Below are 14828 nucleotides of genomic sequence, written 5' to 3'. Positions count from 1 at the left end.
GCAAAATGAGATGTACTATATGGCACACAGATGAAATGTGTTAATTTGAAGTAAACGTATGTAAGGCTGAAGTGACAGCAGTGATGATCTCTACAGTTCTCATTCATAACACTCCGTTCGATGTCTCACTATGGGATGCGCCTCATCGCGGAGCAAACAGAAGCATCAATCTCATTACGCCAATCCTGATTGGCTGGAGATCTTGACGTCAGCGTCAGGGAAATCACCCCCTATAAGTAGCTTGCGCCACAACGCATGCGCCATTCAAACACCTCTTCTCGCTTCAGAGCACATCTCTATGGTAGCCGGACAAGCTTCACGGTCCACAGACTGAACCCAAATATCCATTTCGGTCGACGGGCGCTTGCCGGCTACTCCTTCTGCTTAGCAGGAAGACGGTAATTACTAACGCTAGTTATTGTTGAAATCGACCTCGCCGCTCTCGTTCCCCGGAAAGTAAGCTAGGTCTGACTTTTTCAAGCTAGCGTTAGCTTGCTCCCTCACTACCGACACCACGGTAGCGAGGAAGTCTTTTCTTTTCTCTTCCCCACGGAGGAGGAAATGATTAAAAGGAGCATACTGCCACACCAGTCAGTATTCTCTGGGAATAAAAGACCCACACCGTCCTTTTCTCCGGATTAAGGACAGGGTGGTAACACCTTTTTTCTCCCAACTTACCTGTTGAGAGCGGGTCCTCTCCACGCCACGAGGCGAACAAGATGGACGCCCCTCTCCCTCACACCAGAGGAGTCAGGGACTCGGTGGCTCGACTCTGCGGCTGCGGGTTGAAGATCTCGGGCACAGACACACACCAGGTCTGCTCGTCCTGCCTCGGGCTGGAACACGCCCGAGGCGCTATCGACAACCCCGGCTCGTGCGGACATTGTGTCCGCTTCACCGTAAAGAGCCTCCGCCGACGGCTAGCACGCCAAGCTAGCCTGTCGGAGCAGGAACCCCCCATGTCCTCTGACCTGCCGGCCGGCAGTCAAGACGCGGGGGGCATCTGCCACAGAGAGTGAACCCCTCTCCATGTCGGTCTGGGGCTCAGTATCTGAGATGGCCGCAGAACCGGATTCCCGCGCCCTGGCAGGCCGGGACCCGGTGGCGGCAAGACACGCGGGGAACGGGACCCCACGCTTTACCGAGCTGGGGCTCCAGTTAGACCTCACCATGGTGGAGGATGTCCTCGAGCTGAATTACGACGAGGACGAAGAGGACGCCTCGGTGTTCCTCCTGTCCGAGTCGGATGAACATGAAGAGGACATCTTCATGTCATCGGCTCAGGCTGCAAAGCCTGGAGCGAGGGCTGCTCTCCCAGACGATAGCATACCAGCTTCGCCCTGTCTGAGTATGGACCTGCAGGCCGTGTGCAAACGCGCTGCGGCCAGACTCGACATCCCGTGGCCTGAAATGGCCAAGGAGACCTCCAGGTCCCGCTACGAAGGGAAATATTTTCCCCAAGCAGCGCGGACAAAGAGACAACTCCTTCCGGTCTTCCCGGAGATGTTGGATGAGGTGTCGGTCTCGTGGAGAGACCGGCCCTTCAGCAACAAGGTCCCAATCCAGGGTGCCTCCTCCCTAGACTGTGACGGAATGGAGAAGCTCGGCCTGCTCCGCATACCGCCCATGGAACCGCTGGTAGCAGCCCACCTCCTACCGAGGATGGGCCCGTCACCAAGCAGGAACCCCACGCTGCCGGCAAAGTCGGACCGATTTCAGTCGACAATGACTGAACGGTCCTACAAAGCCGCAGCGTTGTCCGCCAGGGCCCTGAATGTGGCCTCGCTGCTAACCGCTTACCAAGCGGAGCTCTGCGAGGACCTGTCGGGTAACCCGGGTGCAGCCACTCTGGACGAGATGGCGGCGGTCACAGACATCTGTCTCCGTGTCCAACGCTGCGCCGTCCAGGCCACGGGTAAGGCAATGGGGATCATGGTGGTGCAGGAAAGAGCGAGATGGCTCAACCTCACCAACCTCCCAGACCGGGAAAAGGAGGATGTGCTGGATAAGTCCATCGTTCCCGAGGGAATTTTCGGCTCCGCTCTTGCTTCCATGCAAAGGAGGTGTGAGTCGAAAAAGAGGGAGGACGAGGCACTCCACCTCTGCCTCCCTCGAAGGGTCCAGCCGCTGCCTTCGCAGCAGCAGTCCTTCGCCCAAGCTGCCTTGAACCCTGCTCGGTTTAAAACACCGAAAACGCAGAGGTCGCAGCCCGCCCCGAGTCCCCAGCCCAGGCTGGAGACGAGGGCGAGCTGGCCCAGAAAATCTCCGGTTCCGGCTGCAGCTCAGGCGCAGCCAACCCAGAATTTCGGCCAGCAGGCGAGGAAGAAGAAGCGAGCGGCGTGACAGCCCCTCCTTCTCCCCTCCGTGACAGAGCTGGAAGTCCACGGTTCCCCAGCTCTAAATGTGTTCCCGCCGCCTCGAGAGATGCCTCAACACAATCCTCAAGTCCGCAAAAACACATGTCACAAATCTGTTTGTTCCTCTGTCATTAAACATTTGCCGCTGACGCATCCAGGCTTCAGGCCGAGGGCGCAGCTCAAAAAAATGATAAGAAAAACAATAAAACCAATAAACAGCCCGTCAACTGTTCCCCTTCTGAGAGCAGCTTCGGCATCTCTCAAAAGGCGGATTACAGGCGGGTCTGTGAAGGCACCACCGTCACGCGCATGCGCAGTGCCGGCTGGGGTTTTAAAAGCACCACCGCCACGCGCATGCGCAGTGCCGGCTGGGGTTGTGAAGGCACCACCGTCATGCGCATGCGCAGTGTCGGTGGGGATTGTCGAAAGGGGGCACCACTGTGTTCAGACACTAGAGGGCCCCATAACACAACAAATAGAGACTCAGAGGGGAAGAGATGTGACATCTCCACTGGCTCTAAGGAGCATGCAGTGGAAGATGCTCAAATCATCTGCTTGGGTTTTCAAGACAGTAACACGGGGCTACAGACTCCAATTCGCTGTCACCCCCCCCTCAGGGGATCTGTTATGAATACAGAGTACTCCCCTTCGGTCTGTCTCTCAGTCCAAGGGTGTTTGTACGATGTACGGAAGCCGCGATAGCCCCGTTAAGACAACAGGGTATTCGCCTGGCGACCTACCTGGACGACTGGCTGCTTCTCGCACAGTCGGAGCAGGAGGTTGTTACGCAGACAAATGTCCTCGTAAAGCACCTGCTCAACCTGGGTTTCATAATAAACACAGAGAAGAGCATGTTGTGCCCCGCGCAGACTATACTCTTCCTGGGTTTACACCTGAACTCGGTGCCCTTTTCAGCTCGCTTGTCAGCGGATAGAGTGAAAGCTTTCAGAGCTTGTCTCGCTCTTTTCCAGCTGCGCAAACATGTTCTCCTCAGATCATGCCTGCGATTGCTGGGGCTCATGGCGTCAGCCATCCTGGTCGTACGACTGGGACGCTTACACATGAGGGAGTTTCAGCGCTGGGTGGCCGCCCTAAAACTAAACCCTGCGCGCCATGGCGCGCGGAGAGTGATAGTTACTGTGAAATGCGTAATGACACTGCGCCACTGGCTGCACCCGACTTTTCTAGTACGAGGTGTGCCTATGGGTGCTGTCCTTTCACGGAAAGTGGTCACCACGGACGCATGTCTGACAGGTTGGGGAGGTATTTATGAAGGTCGCCCGGTGAGGGGTCTCTGGAGCAGAGACCTCCAGCAGGCGCACATAAATTACCTGGAGCTTTTAGCGGTGTTTCTCACCCTAAAACGCTTTCTGCCTTTCCTCAGGGGACATCACGTCCTCGTGAGGACAGACAATACGACCACAATATCGTATATTAACCGCCAAGGGGGTTTGCGTTCTCTCCAGTTACACACACTGGCGCGCAAACTTATCCTATGGAGCGGTAGGCGTCTCCTCTCTCTGAGAGCGACGCACGTTCCGGGAGTGAGGAACCTCGGGGCAGATCTACTGTCCAGAGGTATACCACTTTATGCAGACTGGACTCTACATCCAAGGATTGTGAGCCAGCTGTGGGTGCGTTACGGCAGAGCCGCGGTGGATCTGTTCGCATCGAAAGACAACGCTCAGTGTCAGCTGTTCTTTTCGATGCGCGATCTAAATGCACCGTTAGGCGTGGATGCACTCGCGCACAATTGGCCCCCGGCCCTTCTGTACGCGTTCCCACCCCTGGCTCTGATACCCCCAACTCTGGCCAGAGTGAGAGAGCAACGCCACACACTTATCCTGATAGCTCCGCACTGGCCAGCTATGTACTGGCTAGCGGAGATATATCAGCTGCTGTGCGGGCAGCCATGGCAGCTCCCACTACGCAGGGACATACTGTCCCAAGCGGGGGGGGGCGATCTTTCACCCACACCCAGAGCGCTTGGCTCTATGGGCCTGGCCCGTGAGTGGTACAATCTAAATACAGTGTGACATGACGCTGACCCTGGCAGCTGCCAAGCGAGCCAGTGGCACTCATGCACTATCTGTACAGTTTTCATGCACTCAGTTTGCCCCAGGGCAAACAGAGTGTGGTTGAAGCCTGACCCTGCCTTTATCTTAAGGCGGTCGGTTCGGGTACCACATTTGACATTAAGGCATCCTCCCCGCCACTGTATTCCTCCGGGGAACAGCGGCCGGATTTGCCGTGTCCAACCCGTGCTTCACGCACGTACAGGGACAGATCAAGGGTGCTTTGTCATAATGACCAACCCCTTGTGTCCTGGGCTAACCCTTATAAGGGCAAGCCTGTTACTAAGCAACGGCTCTCCCACTGGTCTGTGGAAGCAATTGCTTTGGGGCTCATACGAGTCAGAGTTCGCAGGCACCCTCGGGTCCGCGAGCTCTTTCGACTCAGAGTCTGGCTGCATTCTGGACTCTGTCCAGGATGTCTCCCATCAAAGACATTGGTGCAGCGGCGAGCTGGTCCTCGCCGCTCACTTTTGTCTGCCTCCTAACAGGCTGGACGTTCTGCTCCCAGTGTGACTCAAGCAGTGCTGGGCACCTGGTTGAGTCAGAGCTCTACCTGTTAAGTTCTGGTTGGTTTGGTGATTTTCGAGATAAGCTCGTCTGGCAATACGGGAGCTACAATTTCCCATAGTGAGACATCGAACGGAGTGTTATGAATGAGAACTATAGGTTACTTGCGTAACCCCAGTTCTCAGAGTAACATGAAGTGAGATGTCTCACCAGACGGCCCTCCTTGCTATGGTGAAGCGAGAAGAGGTGCTTATTTTGAATGGCGCATGCGTTGTGGCGCAAGCTACTTATAGGGGGTGATTTCCCTGACGCTGACGTCAAGATCTCCAGCCAATCAGGATTGGCGTAATGAGATTGATGCTTCTGTTTGCTCCGCGATGAGGCGCATCCCACTTCATGTTACTCTGAGAACTGGGATTACGCAAGTAACCTATAGTTCTGCAGTCATACGCCTGTAGGAGTGCAGTAAGCAGAGGTTTGGGTGGATGATGTTCCTGAACGCCGTTCTGCTTTCTCCAGCACCACGGGGGTCCAGGTGGATGGCAGCTCTGTCCTGCTGATTTGCCGTGCACTTTTCAGATTAAGGGTCCTTCTCCAGCAGATCAATTTTTCCAGAATTGTCCTAATCACAGAGAAAAACAAGAGGAACAAAGTGAATTCATCATATTAAAACACAGACAAACAATCCCTAAAGGATTATTTAAAATGATGTACTGTCTTGGTTTTTATAAAACTAAAGACAAGAAATGACAGTCACAGCTTGCATCCCTTTGACAGCACTGCAACAACTAAAATCAAGCAAAAGGCTGCTGTCCATTTTTGATTGTGTTATTATTATGGGATTACGATAAATTAAATACACTTTAACCCAAATAAAAGATGATCAAATCTGGTGGAAATATTTCAAATAATTTGTAGCCCTACCTCAAAGCAGCATGAGCTGAATACAAAGGTTGCAATGTTGTCCCAAAGTTTAATAAACAGTAAAACATTGCAAAATGTCAGAGAAATAAATAAAGCAAACAGCAGCTACGTCAGGGTACCATTTTATAAATCCCACCGTAGGCTATACAGGTCTAAATGTTTTCACTTTGGTCTATTTATAGATGTAATATAAAGTATAACTTATCTATAACAGAGCCAAGATCTCTGTATGACTTTAGTAAACTTCTGAATTGAATTAAGAATAAGTGTAAACCAACAGTGCAGCACGTCCAGCTAGCTAGTTAGCGTCACTAACGTCACGTATTTATCCGTATTATTTAACGAAAATGTACGTTTTAATGCCCCTTGGGTTTGACGTGTGTCGTTAGTTATTTTAAAGTAAGTTAAAAACCCAACACTCACATTTAATAGTGATTCCTCTGCTTGCTGCTGCTTTTAAATCCACTCTACTGGGGAGACCGGTCCGCCATTTAATTTGAACAAAACTTAACTCACTCGTCCCCAGCGCGCATTGCATCCTGGGATATGGTAGACCGCGGAGGATACATCAGATGTATCCTTCAAATCCGGGAAAAGAAGGCCGCATTCGTGGGCTGCATTCAAAGGAGTCTTGTCTTTTGTTTGAATTGGGACAGCCTTCTATCGGCGGAAGGGACATATGCGGTCTACGAATGCACCCTTCGAAGGATGCAACCCCTGAATTGAGACATGGCCTGTGTGTTTGTGTTTGAGGTGACGACGTTATCAAACACCTGTGTGTGTAAGCCCAGAGATCAAAGGTTACTATGGTGACGACGTTATCAAACTGAGCCCAGAGATCAAAGGTTTCCATGGAGATGTGCTGTGAAAGGAGAGCCTTTCCATTGTTCTGAATGAGAAATAAACCTCTTACATTTCTAACTATAGTTTAAAAACGGTAGCTGCTTTCAGTAAATGAAGTATGGCCACGCCTAAACCCCGTCTCTAAACTCAAACTTCCGGCCACTGCTTGTCTCCATTCTCTCAAAGACAGACAGGCAGACCGTGATTCACGCCGCGTGTCGTCACGGTTCAAACAAACTTTAAACGCTACTACTACAACCATTTAAACTCACCATGGATCCCGAACTGCTGATCAACTTGCCGGAGTCAGACGAAGATCTCGTCGACATCAGCTGTCTGCCATCCACGGCACAGCAGCCGGATCACAGCCAAGCATCCGAATGGAGCCGCTTGCGGTCGGCAATCAGTGTCCCACACACACCAGCCGTCACTTTCACTCAAGCTCCCCCAACGAAATACCTCCGACTCCAGATAGATCCCAGGCTTTGTCTCCTCCGCCAGCTAGGGCAAACAATCGGGGCCACAACAGGCACAGCCAGCTCCAATCTCCCCACCACCAGCCGACTGCCTCATCCACTCACCGCGGCGCACTCGACACACCTCTCGGACGAATCTGCAAATGGAGCTCGAACTCAGGAAGTGGACAGTCTTCCGACTTCAAAGAACATGGCATCCACTTCCATCGAAACGACAACAAGGCAAGACTGCACAACCTCTACAAAGCCTACAGCAGCACACCGGTAACAACAAGACCCACAGCTCTTCCCGCTTCAGAGTCAAACACCGCACGCGCGCCACGACTCGTGACGTCACAGGCCTCCGTTCTCCTCCAGGGACACATCCTGAGTTACCAGCACCCCCTGGCGGGGGCCAGGTTGTATTACCCCCCTGTGCCCGCTCTCTCTGTGTCTGACATGTCGCAGCTCATGTCAACCTTTCTCTCAGTCTGTGCTCACAGGCCTCACAAAATCCCCTTGCACATACATCCCTTCATCCCTCCATCCCTTCTTCTTCTCTATCTTCAGCAGTCCACAGCAACCCAGCTCCTGCTTACCTTCCTCCTTTAGCAGCTAACTTCGTAGCACCAGTGCCTCACCCAGCAACCCAATGGGCCATGCTAATCTAATAGCTGACTCTCATCCAGCACCTCCATTTCAAACTGGTCTATCCTTTCCCCCTCCCTTCATCCCTTTTTCCCCTACCCCCATCCCATCCCTTCCCCAACACCCAAATGTTTTTCCTCCTTGTGTAACTAACTACACTCTAGCCACAGCAACACCACCCATCCAGACAGCCTCCTCAGTGTATCGCCCTTCTCCTGTGTCTCCCGTCTTGCGCCAGCAGATTCTCCTCTGTAATTATGTAGATTTAGCTCAGCTATACAGCCATCAATCATCGACACTAGCCAGCCCAGGGAAATGCAGACCAGCTTCGGTTTAGTCCAGCTTCGCAACCCATCACCTCTGAGGTTTAAGGACTTAACCCCTGCAGAGTTCACCTTAGCATTTTCCCTTTACCGCGAAGTCATCTGCTCAGTCTATCCCACACGCAGAACCGAGTTAGACGAATACCTCTTCATAGAGCCCGACATGGCCTTACGGTTCGGAGGTTCAGGTTTCTACACCTACCACGTTCACTTTGCTAGTCAAGCCGCCGACCGCATTAAACAATTTAACCAGGGAACATACTGGGGCGCTCTGGTTCCAGAAATTCTTTCAGAACATCCCGCCTATTTTGGGGGCAACACTATTAGAGCCATTTCTCCCTCATCAGCGCAGCGTCCACAGCAGCTAGACCGGGCATCTCTTATCCAAACCATCTAGGCCCTCGGCCGCTGGTCATCCCAAGCGTACCACGCTTACATCCGCAACGATCTAAACGACGTCAGACATGCACACGCTCAAGTCAGCTGCATTTAATCCGACTCTTTTGGGGGCCCGCAATCAGCCCGAGCAGATCATACCTGAGACGGTACCCCCACTCTGAGTCTCCCTCTGCACGGACCACAGCACGTCCAGCCAGACCAGTACATCTTATCAACCCCTCCATATCAATTCATTGTTACTTCTTGCAATAAACCTACAAACATCACACTGTTGTGGCGTGGTTCCTATAGTGAAAATGTCAACGCGTGGAGGATGTCAGGACCGTGAGGAGCGTCAAAGTCTGCTTTTTTTTCGAGCGCAACAGTGACACGTCCTAAAACCCGGAAGTAAACTCCTTCCGGTTCATTCGACAAAAAAGCAATGCAATTTCTCCATAGGATTTTGGAAAATAGCTCGAAATAAGGTCTGTGGTTGACACAAATTTAATAGACGTTTTGTTCAACCGGATAATATCCACATGTCTACCCTACTTTTATAATTTTTGAATCATAATCATCTAGTCGCCAGAAGCAAAATGCTAACGTTATGCTATAAACGAACTACAGCAGGGTCGCTGCTTCAACGTCACGCCAATTTAAGATCCATATTCAAAAATACAGATTCAAAATTGTACAAGTTGAAGCGTTTATTTTAACAGTTTGCAGGAGGCAGGTACTTGCTTTCAAGCAGAACACGGGGGAAAAAACAAACTTAGCGGGAGTGTTTACATGTTCGGTGTAATGGCGTACAACGGCCTTGACAACTTCTGTAGTCCTATTCAGCCACTTGTTAACAACCATCGTTTTTCAGACACGTAAACTCTTAAAAAATCACCAGTGGGGTCACTGCTGATGTATTTAATGTCGTAGAACAAAACGTGATCTGTCTCTTCAATTTGTGTCAACCACAGACCTTATTTCCGATATATATGCGCGATATCGGACATTGGAGAAAGAGGAAGGTGGATCCCCCACGTAACAGTCGCCATTGAGAGGAGGAGCCAAGAAATAGAGGCGAGGCGAGACGAGGCAATTTTATTTATATAGCACTTTTCAGCACGTGGCGATTCAAAGTGCTTTACAAATTAAAAGCAAAAGACAGGCTGGGAGATAACGTGATCTCACTCTCTTTTCACCGCTGCAACTTCGAGACAACAGCTGTTGTCTCCTGTATCGCTCTGTTTGTTTCAGAACCACATTACTTAATTAAAGTACCAATTTGAACCTTTTCAGAGACTACATTGTATCTTATTTTAACTCCCTCCTGGACGCGAGAGAACCAACACAAATCAACACACTCTATACACACTAATGTTAAAATCTGAAGAAAGCCTCTTTACCAAGCTCCAAACTAAGTTAAATATCTCAAAAAGTGTTACAAGTATGAAACATCTGAAGATCAGTTTTATAGCTGACGGTCTTGTGATCATTTTAAAGTTGGAATGAAGTCTCTAGCTGAAAGTATGTGGAAGGAGCATAGGGAAGGAGTAGCATTTTGCACAATGTGTAGGTAAAAGAGGATTTGAAGGTTCCTCCCATTGAGTATGTTAAAAAAATAGTTTAAAAAGCTGAATATTTCAAAAAGTACAACATATTTTGAAAAAGTTGAAATGTACCCATCATGTGCTGAAAAGGCTGAATATTTTGATATTTGAATGGTTTCTGTAGCTGAAAAGTATGCTGAAGTTATTGAGAGCCAAACTATTTGGTGAAATAAGAAGAAGAAGAATACGGAAGACGGAAGAATAAAGAAAATAACTATAGTGGAATGCTGTAAACAGCATTCGCACAAATTAAATATGTTTCTATTAGTATAATGACATGAAACGAATAATTGTGTTTTAATTAGATTAGAAACTGCTCTTTTTATTGAATTTTCAAGGTTACCTGAAGGCCACCTTAAGTTTCCCTGACACATAGTAGGCATTTCGACTTGAAAATTACAGGATTTTGATGGTTGGATTCCATAGGTAAGTAGGTAAAATGTATCTAGTATTGCGCATGTTCACACTGATATGGCTAACTTGGAGACTTAGTAAATAGAATGGAGCCTTTGGTAATGTAAATCTTTACATATGTGCTTTCGGCATCTAAACCAAAACTTCTGCCATTAAAAGGGTAAATTCAGTTTATGCTATCTGCAAACTCAACACTAGATGCTAAATCCTACACACTGGACCTTTAATCCTAAATCTTATCACTAAAAGTTCAATTTTTCGTTTTTGACATGTATTTATAGCCTAAAGCTTTAGTTTACTATATTTTAAAGTGACTTTTCAATTTTAATCTTTATTTTATCAGTGATACTTCAATGTAAATGAGTTGGATAAATAATAATAATCCTCTTATCTGATATAAAACACTGACATACTCATGTTGACATGCCAGAGGAGTAACTTTCTGTTTAAGGGATAGTGAATGGGCAATTCCTTCAATATTAGACATCCCAATATTTAGTATGCTACTTATGAGAAGATCCAGATTAAGGATCGATTATATTTGCCAGTGAGAGATGTAATTGTCCATCCCTCCACCTGCTGGAGGATTCTGATCTGTGGGAGAAGGAGAGGGAGGAGGAGGAGTATGAGGAAGAAGAAGGACGTCACGCTGTGCACGTTCGCAGCCTGTCGTCGAAACGCGGAAGAGACGAAGGAGGAAAAGAGCCTCCACGTCACAGAGGTGTAATATCGGCGTCAGTGCAACACAAGGTGCTACCTCAGTGCAATTCCAGGACCATTGTATACTTCCAGATTCCTCCATGTAGGCTATGGTAACTCGTGTGAGCACAAAGCGAAGATTTATCCAGCTGCTCGGCGTCGGTAGAGACTCTGCTGGGACTCTGCGCAAGGTAAGTGTGTGTGCCGCTGCTGCTAGCCAGTCCGCCTGAAACACCGGACAGTGCACGCGACTGTATTGCCCCCGACCTTTACAGCCTGGAGAAAGCGATACACTGCATTTTATTGATGTAATGTCGTAGCAGCCATTAGCCCCAGAGCTTACTCCCGACGGCTGACTGTCAGTGATTTGACCCAGCTAGCTAGTCTGGATTTAAGGTCGGCAGGCTTCAGAGCGTTGTTGACGTTTCTGTTTGACAGCTACTGTTTCCCGCTGGCTGCTGCTGCTGCTACTGGTGGTCACTCACATTTACATCCCCGCATCTCATCTCATTACTGCTGTAATATCTGATACTGGCTATAGCTAATTGGTTGACAGAGAACAGTAACAAGTGTTGGTAGGCACACAGTAACAGTATCATGCTAAGGCCCATTCATTAATAAGTGATGCTTTAAAGGGGGAGTGGGCTAACCAACAATCACTATGCATCACAAGGTACCACTATGTCAGCAACCATTCTGAACATAATAAATACATTTTGAGCCACACATTAAAGGAATATTTACTTGTAAACACTAGCTTTTGTTTTCACTCAGCCTGGGAAAACTGATGTAAAAGTCCTTCTGGGGATGTGGAGTGAGCTCTGTCATAAAAGAGAAGTTAAGACAGAATCTCACTTCCTAAAATACTGTAAGAAATAACATTTGGGAGAAGTTAGTCTTTAAAAACGAATCTGTAGATCCTACCCTTCTACTTCAGAATTTGAAGTAAGAGTAAAACAGGTGCAATAATAGCTTCAAAATATGTTGACTACTGTCATACATAAAGAGAAAGCTCTGTTTTGAGTGGATACATCTGTAAAAAATATAGCTGTCTATGTTATTTATTGTTATTGGATTTTTATCACATTGTATTTAATAGGTTATGATTTGAATATTGTGTATATGTATTGCTGATTTTCCATGGATAATAATACTTTTCCATGCTCCGTCTCACATACATTTGAACTTGATCTTGCATATGATTGGCCAATAGAAACACTGAGTTTACAAATAGAGAAGTTACTGTTTTGAGTGTGTACCAACACCCTGTTTAGTGCACTATCATTTTCGTGATCATGCCTGTGATAAAGAGAAGGTAAGTGTTGTATTAGATATGGTGAACTATTGATCATTTTAGCTGATGTTCGTCTTTATTTGCAGCATGCAGCCAGTGTTGGCTTTTGTTTTGCATTTTTCTATTTGCATGCCGTTCTTGAGTTGCGATGTGTTCCTCAGCCTCCAAATCCTCCACTGTTAATGTAGTATCCAAATGTCCATACAACGACATGTGTAGTATAATTGAGTAACTCTGTTTTTAGTCTGCAGTTTGGTTAAGTGTTCTTAAAAATAAGATGGTTAACATGTGTTCAGAGTAGCAGTTTTTCTGTCAGGTTAGAGGTGAGAGTTTACATTTCACATTTGAGTTTACGGTAAAAAGGCGACTTCTTGCTCAAGATAGCTTGTTGTTTTGATCACATGTCCTGACTTGCATATTTATAGCTATAGGCTAAGCAGTTTTGTTATTCTATGCATTCCATAGGTTGCAGAAACTATATGTTACATAGGTCATGTGATGGTAGATTAGTTATCATAAAGGAATTAGTGTAGTATGTTGAGTGCTACCTTATATTTCTGTTTCATGGTATTTTACATTTCTCAGTGTACCCTAATTAAGTGAACAGAGAATACAGTGTTTGTAAATGTTTGGCCCTTATATCCATGTATCCATTTTTTATTGTGTCTTAATGCAGATACAATATTGGAATATATTTGTTTGACAATACCAGCAAGCAAATCATTGAAGGCAGATCACTCCCTGTATGAAAACACACACCTTCTAAAAGCAACTCCCACACAGTCTAAAACAAATTCTTATCTTACTTTGGTAGAGCCACAATGTGTTTAAAAAAAGTCTCAAGATTTCTTATCAGACATCAGAAAACTTGTATGTAAGCTTGTATGAATCATATTTCTTTCTATTTTCAGCCTTACAGTGTTGCCTAATATTTAGTCTGTCAAAAATGCATCAATAACCTGTTTTATAGGAAACACCCAGTTACACTACGCACACGCCATACACACCTTTATTTATTCTTTCAAACCGTGAGATAGTCTAATGGTTTATCAGTGTAAAAGTGCATTCAAATGGGAATTTGGAAGCCGTTTGGTTTATTGAGTAACAGGGGAAGAGTCAGGCAGTCGTATGGGATTATAAGACAATTCAAACTACACAGCAGTGCAAGAACAAAATATGTCAAGGCTTTACATCAATAATTATATTATTTGGACAGTTGCTTTAAATTAAACTACTGAAATGTCCAGAGCAAGAATAGTCGAGCCCCGTTTATTTAGCTCAGGCAATTTGTAATTCAGCATTCGAATGGAAGTCAAGGAAGCAGCAAATCAAATAGTTTATGCTCTATGATTTGTTATCCAACACAGCAGCCCGTTATACTGCACTACAGAGCAAAGGGAAGAGGAACTGAGATAAGCGGAAGTTCTGATTCAGGTATCGTTTTTTGTACAGTGGCCAGGCAATCGGGAAGTAAACACCTGTTTCAGTGCAGTTATCACCTCTCAACCTTCCCTTTGTGGAGCTTCAGCGTGGGCACACTCCATGTGGGTGGGCCTTCATTTTATCAGCAGTGATTTTGTGTTATGCTTTTGCGTTGGAAGTGTGTTCACCAGGCCTGATAGCTACTAGCCATTGCCTAAAAGTGTTTTTCCTATTGCACCGGACTGGTAGGACTGTTCTCAATCTGTTTTAATCTCTATATAATTAGTTAAACGTTGTTTACCTGGTCACAATGAGACAGGCCAGAGTGTCATGACCTGGTCAAATGTCTGTGGTGAGGGTAACTTCTGACCTGCTGGTTAATCTGAAATGTTTTAATACATATTTGACTAGGGTGCTAACCTGCAAATTATTTCACTTGCACAGATATCTTGAATTGATCCAATCCAATCCAATTGAATTGATCCAATCCAATTGATCCATTTTGAATATACTATTTAATTGTTCACAATATCATAATTACTCTAAATGTTGACATAAATTAGGTACATAGATAAATATCAATTACCGCTTTTATATATTACGTGAGCTGAGTCCACTTAAAAAAGAAAAAGGACCCGTCTGTATCCCAACTTGATCAAATGTACTTTTAAGGAGTTCACACACTCATGAGCCACTTCAGTGAAGGGTGTCAATACAAGCTTATTACACAGAGAGGCTCTCACAGTGACAGCCTCTTAGCCAAACTGTGACTTGTAGTGTTTAATTCATTGTAGGAAACAAGTAAAACATGAATTAATGTCTTCCTTTAATCTTTGACTAAACACTTCAGTCGGTTCTTACAGACAATGACCCCTCTTAATTAAT

The 14828-nt window shown here is 46.8% G+C and overlaps 1 protein-coding gene across 1 annotated transcript in view; it reads left to right on the top strand.

Annotated features, from left to right (window-relative positions):
- The first annotated feature begins 11172 nt into the window (after positions 1-11172).
- ccser1 (coiled-coil serine-rich protein 1) overlaps positions 11173-14828 on the top strand; it is a 136379-nt gene continuing 132723 nt past the window's right edge. The window contains 1 exon segment of the mRNA XM_034234800.1: positions 11173-11418. The gene's annotated coding sequence lies outside the window, so the exon portion shown is untranslated.

This window comes from Gymnodraco acuticeps, unplaced genomic scaffold (assembly GCF_902827175.1).
Source record: "Gymnodraco acuticeps unplaced genomic scaffold, fGymAcu1.1, whole genome shotgun sequence".
NCBI classification, from domain to species: Eukaryota; Metazoa; Chordata; class Actinopteri; order Perciformes; family Bathydraconidae; genus Gymnodraco; species Gymnodraco acuticeps.
The sequence above is the reverse complement of the archived record's forward strand: the minus strand, read 5'-3'. Positions and strand labels throughout refer to the sequence as shown.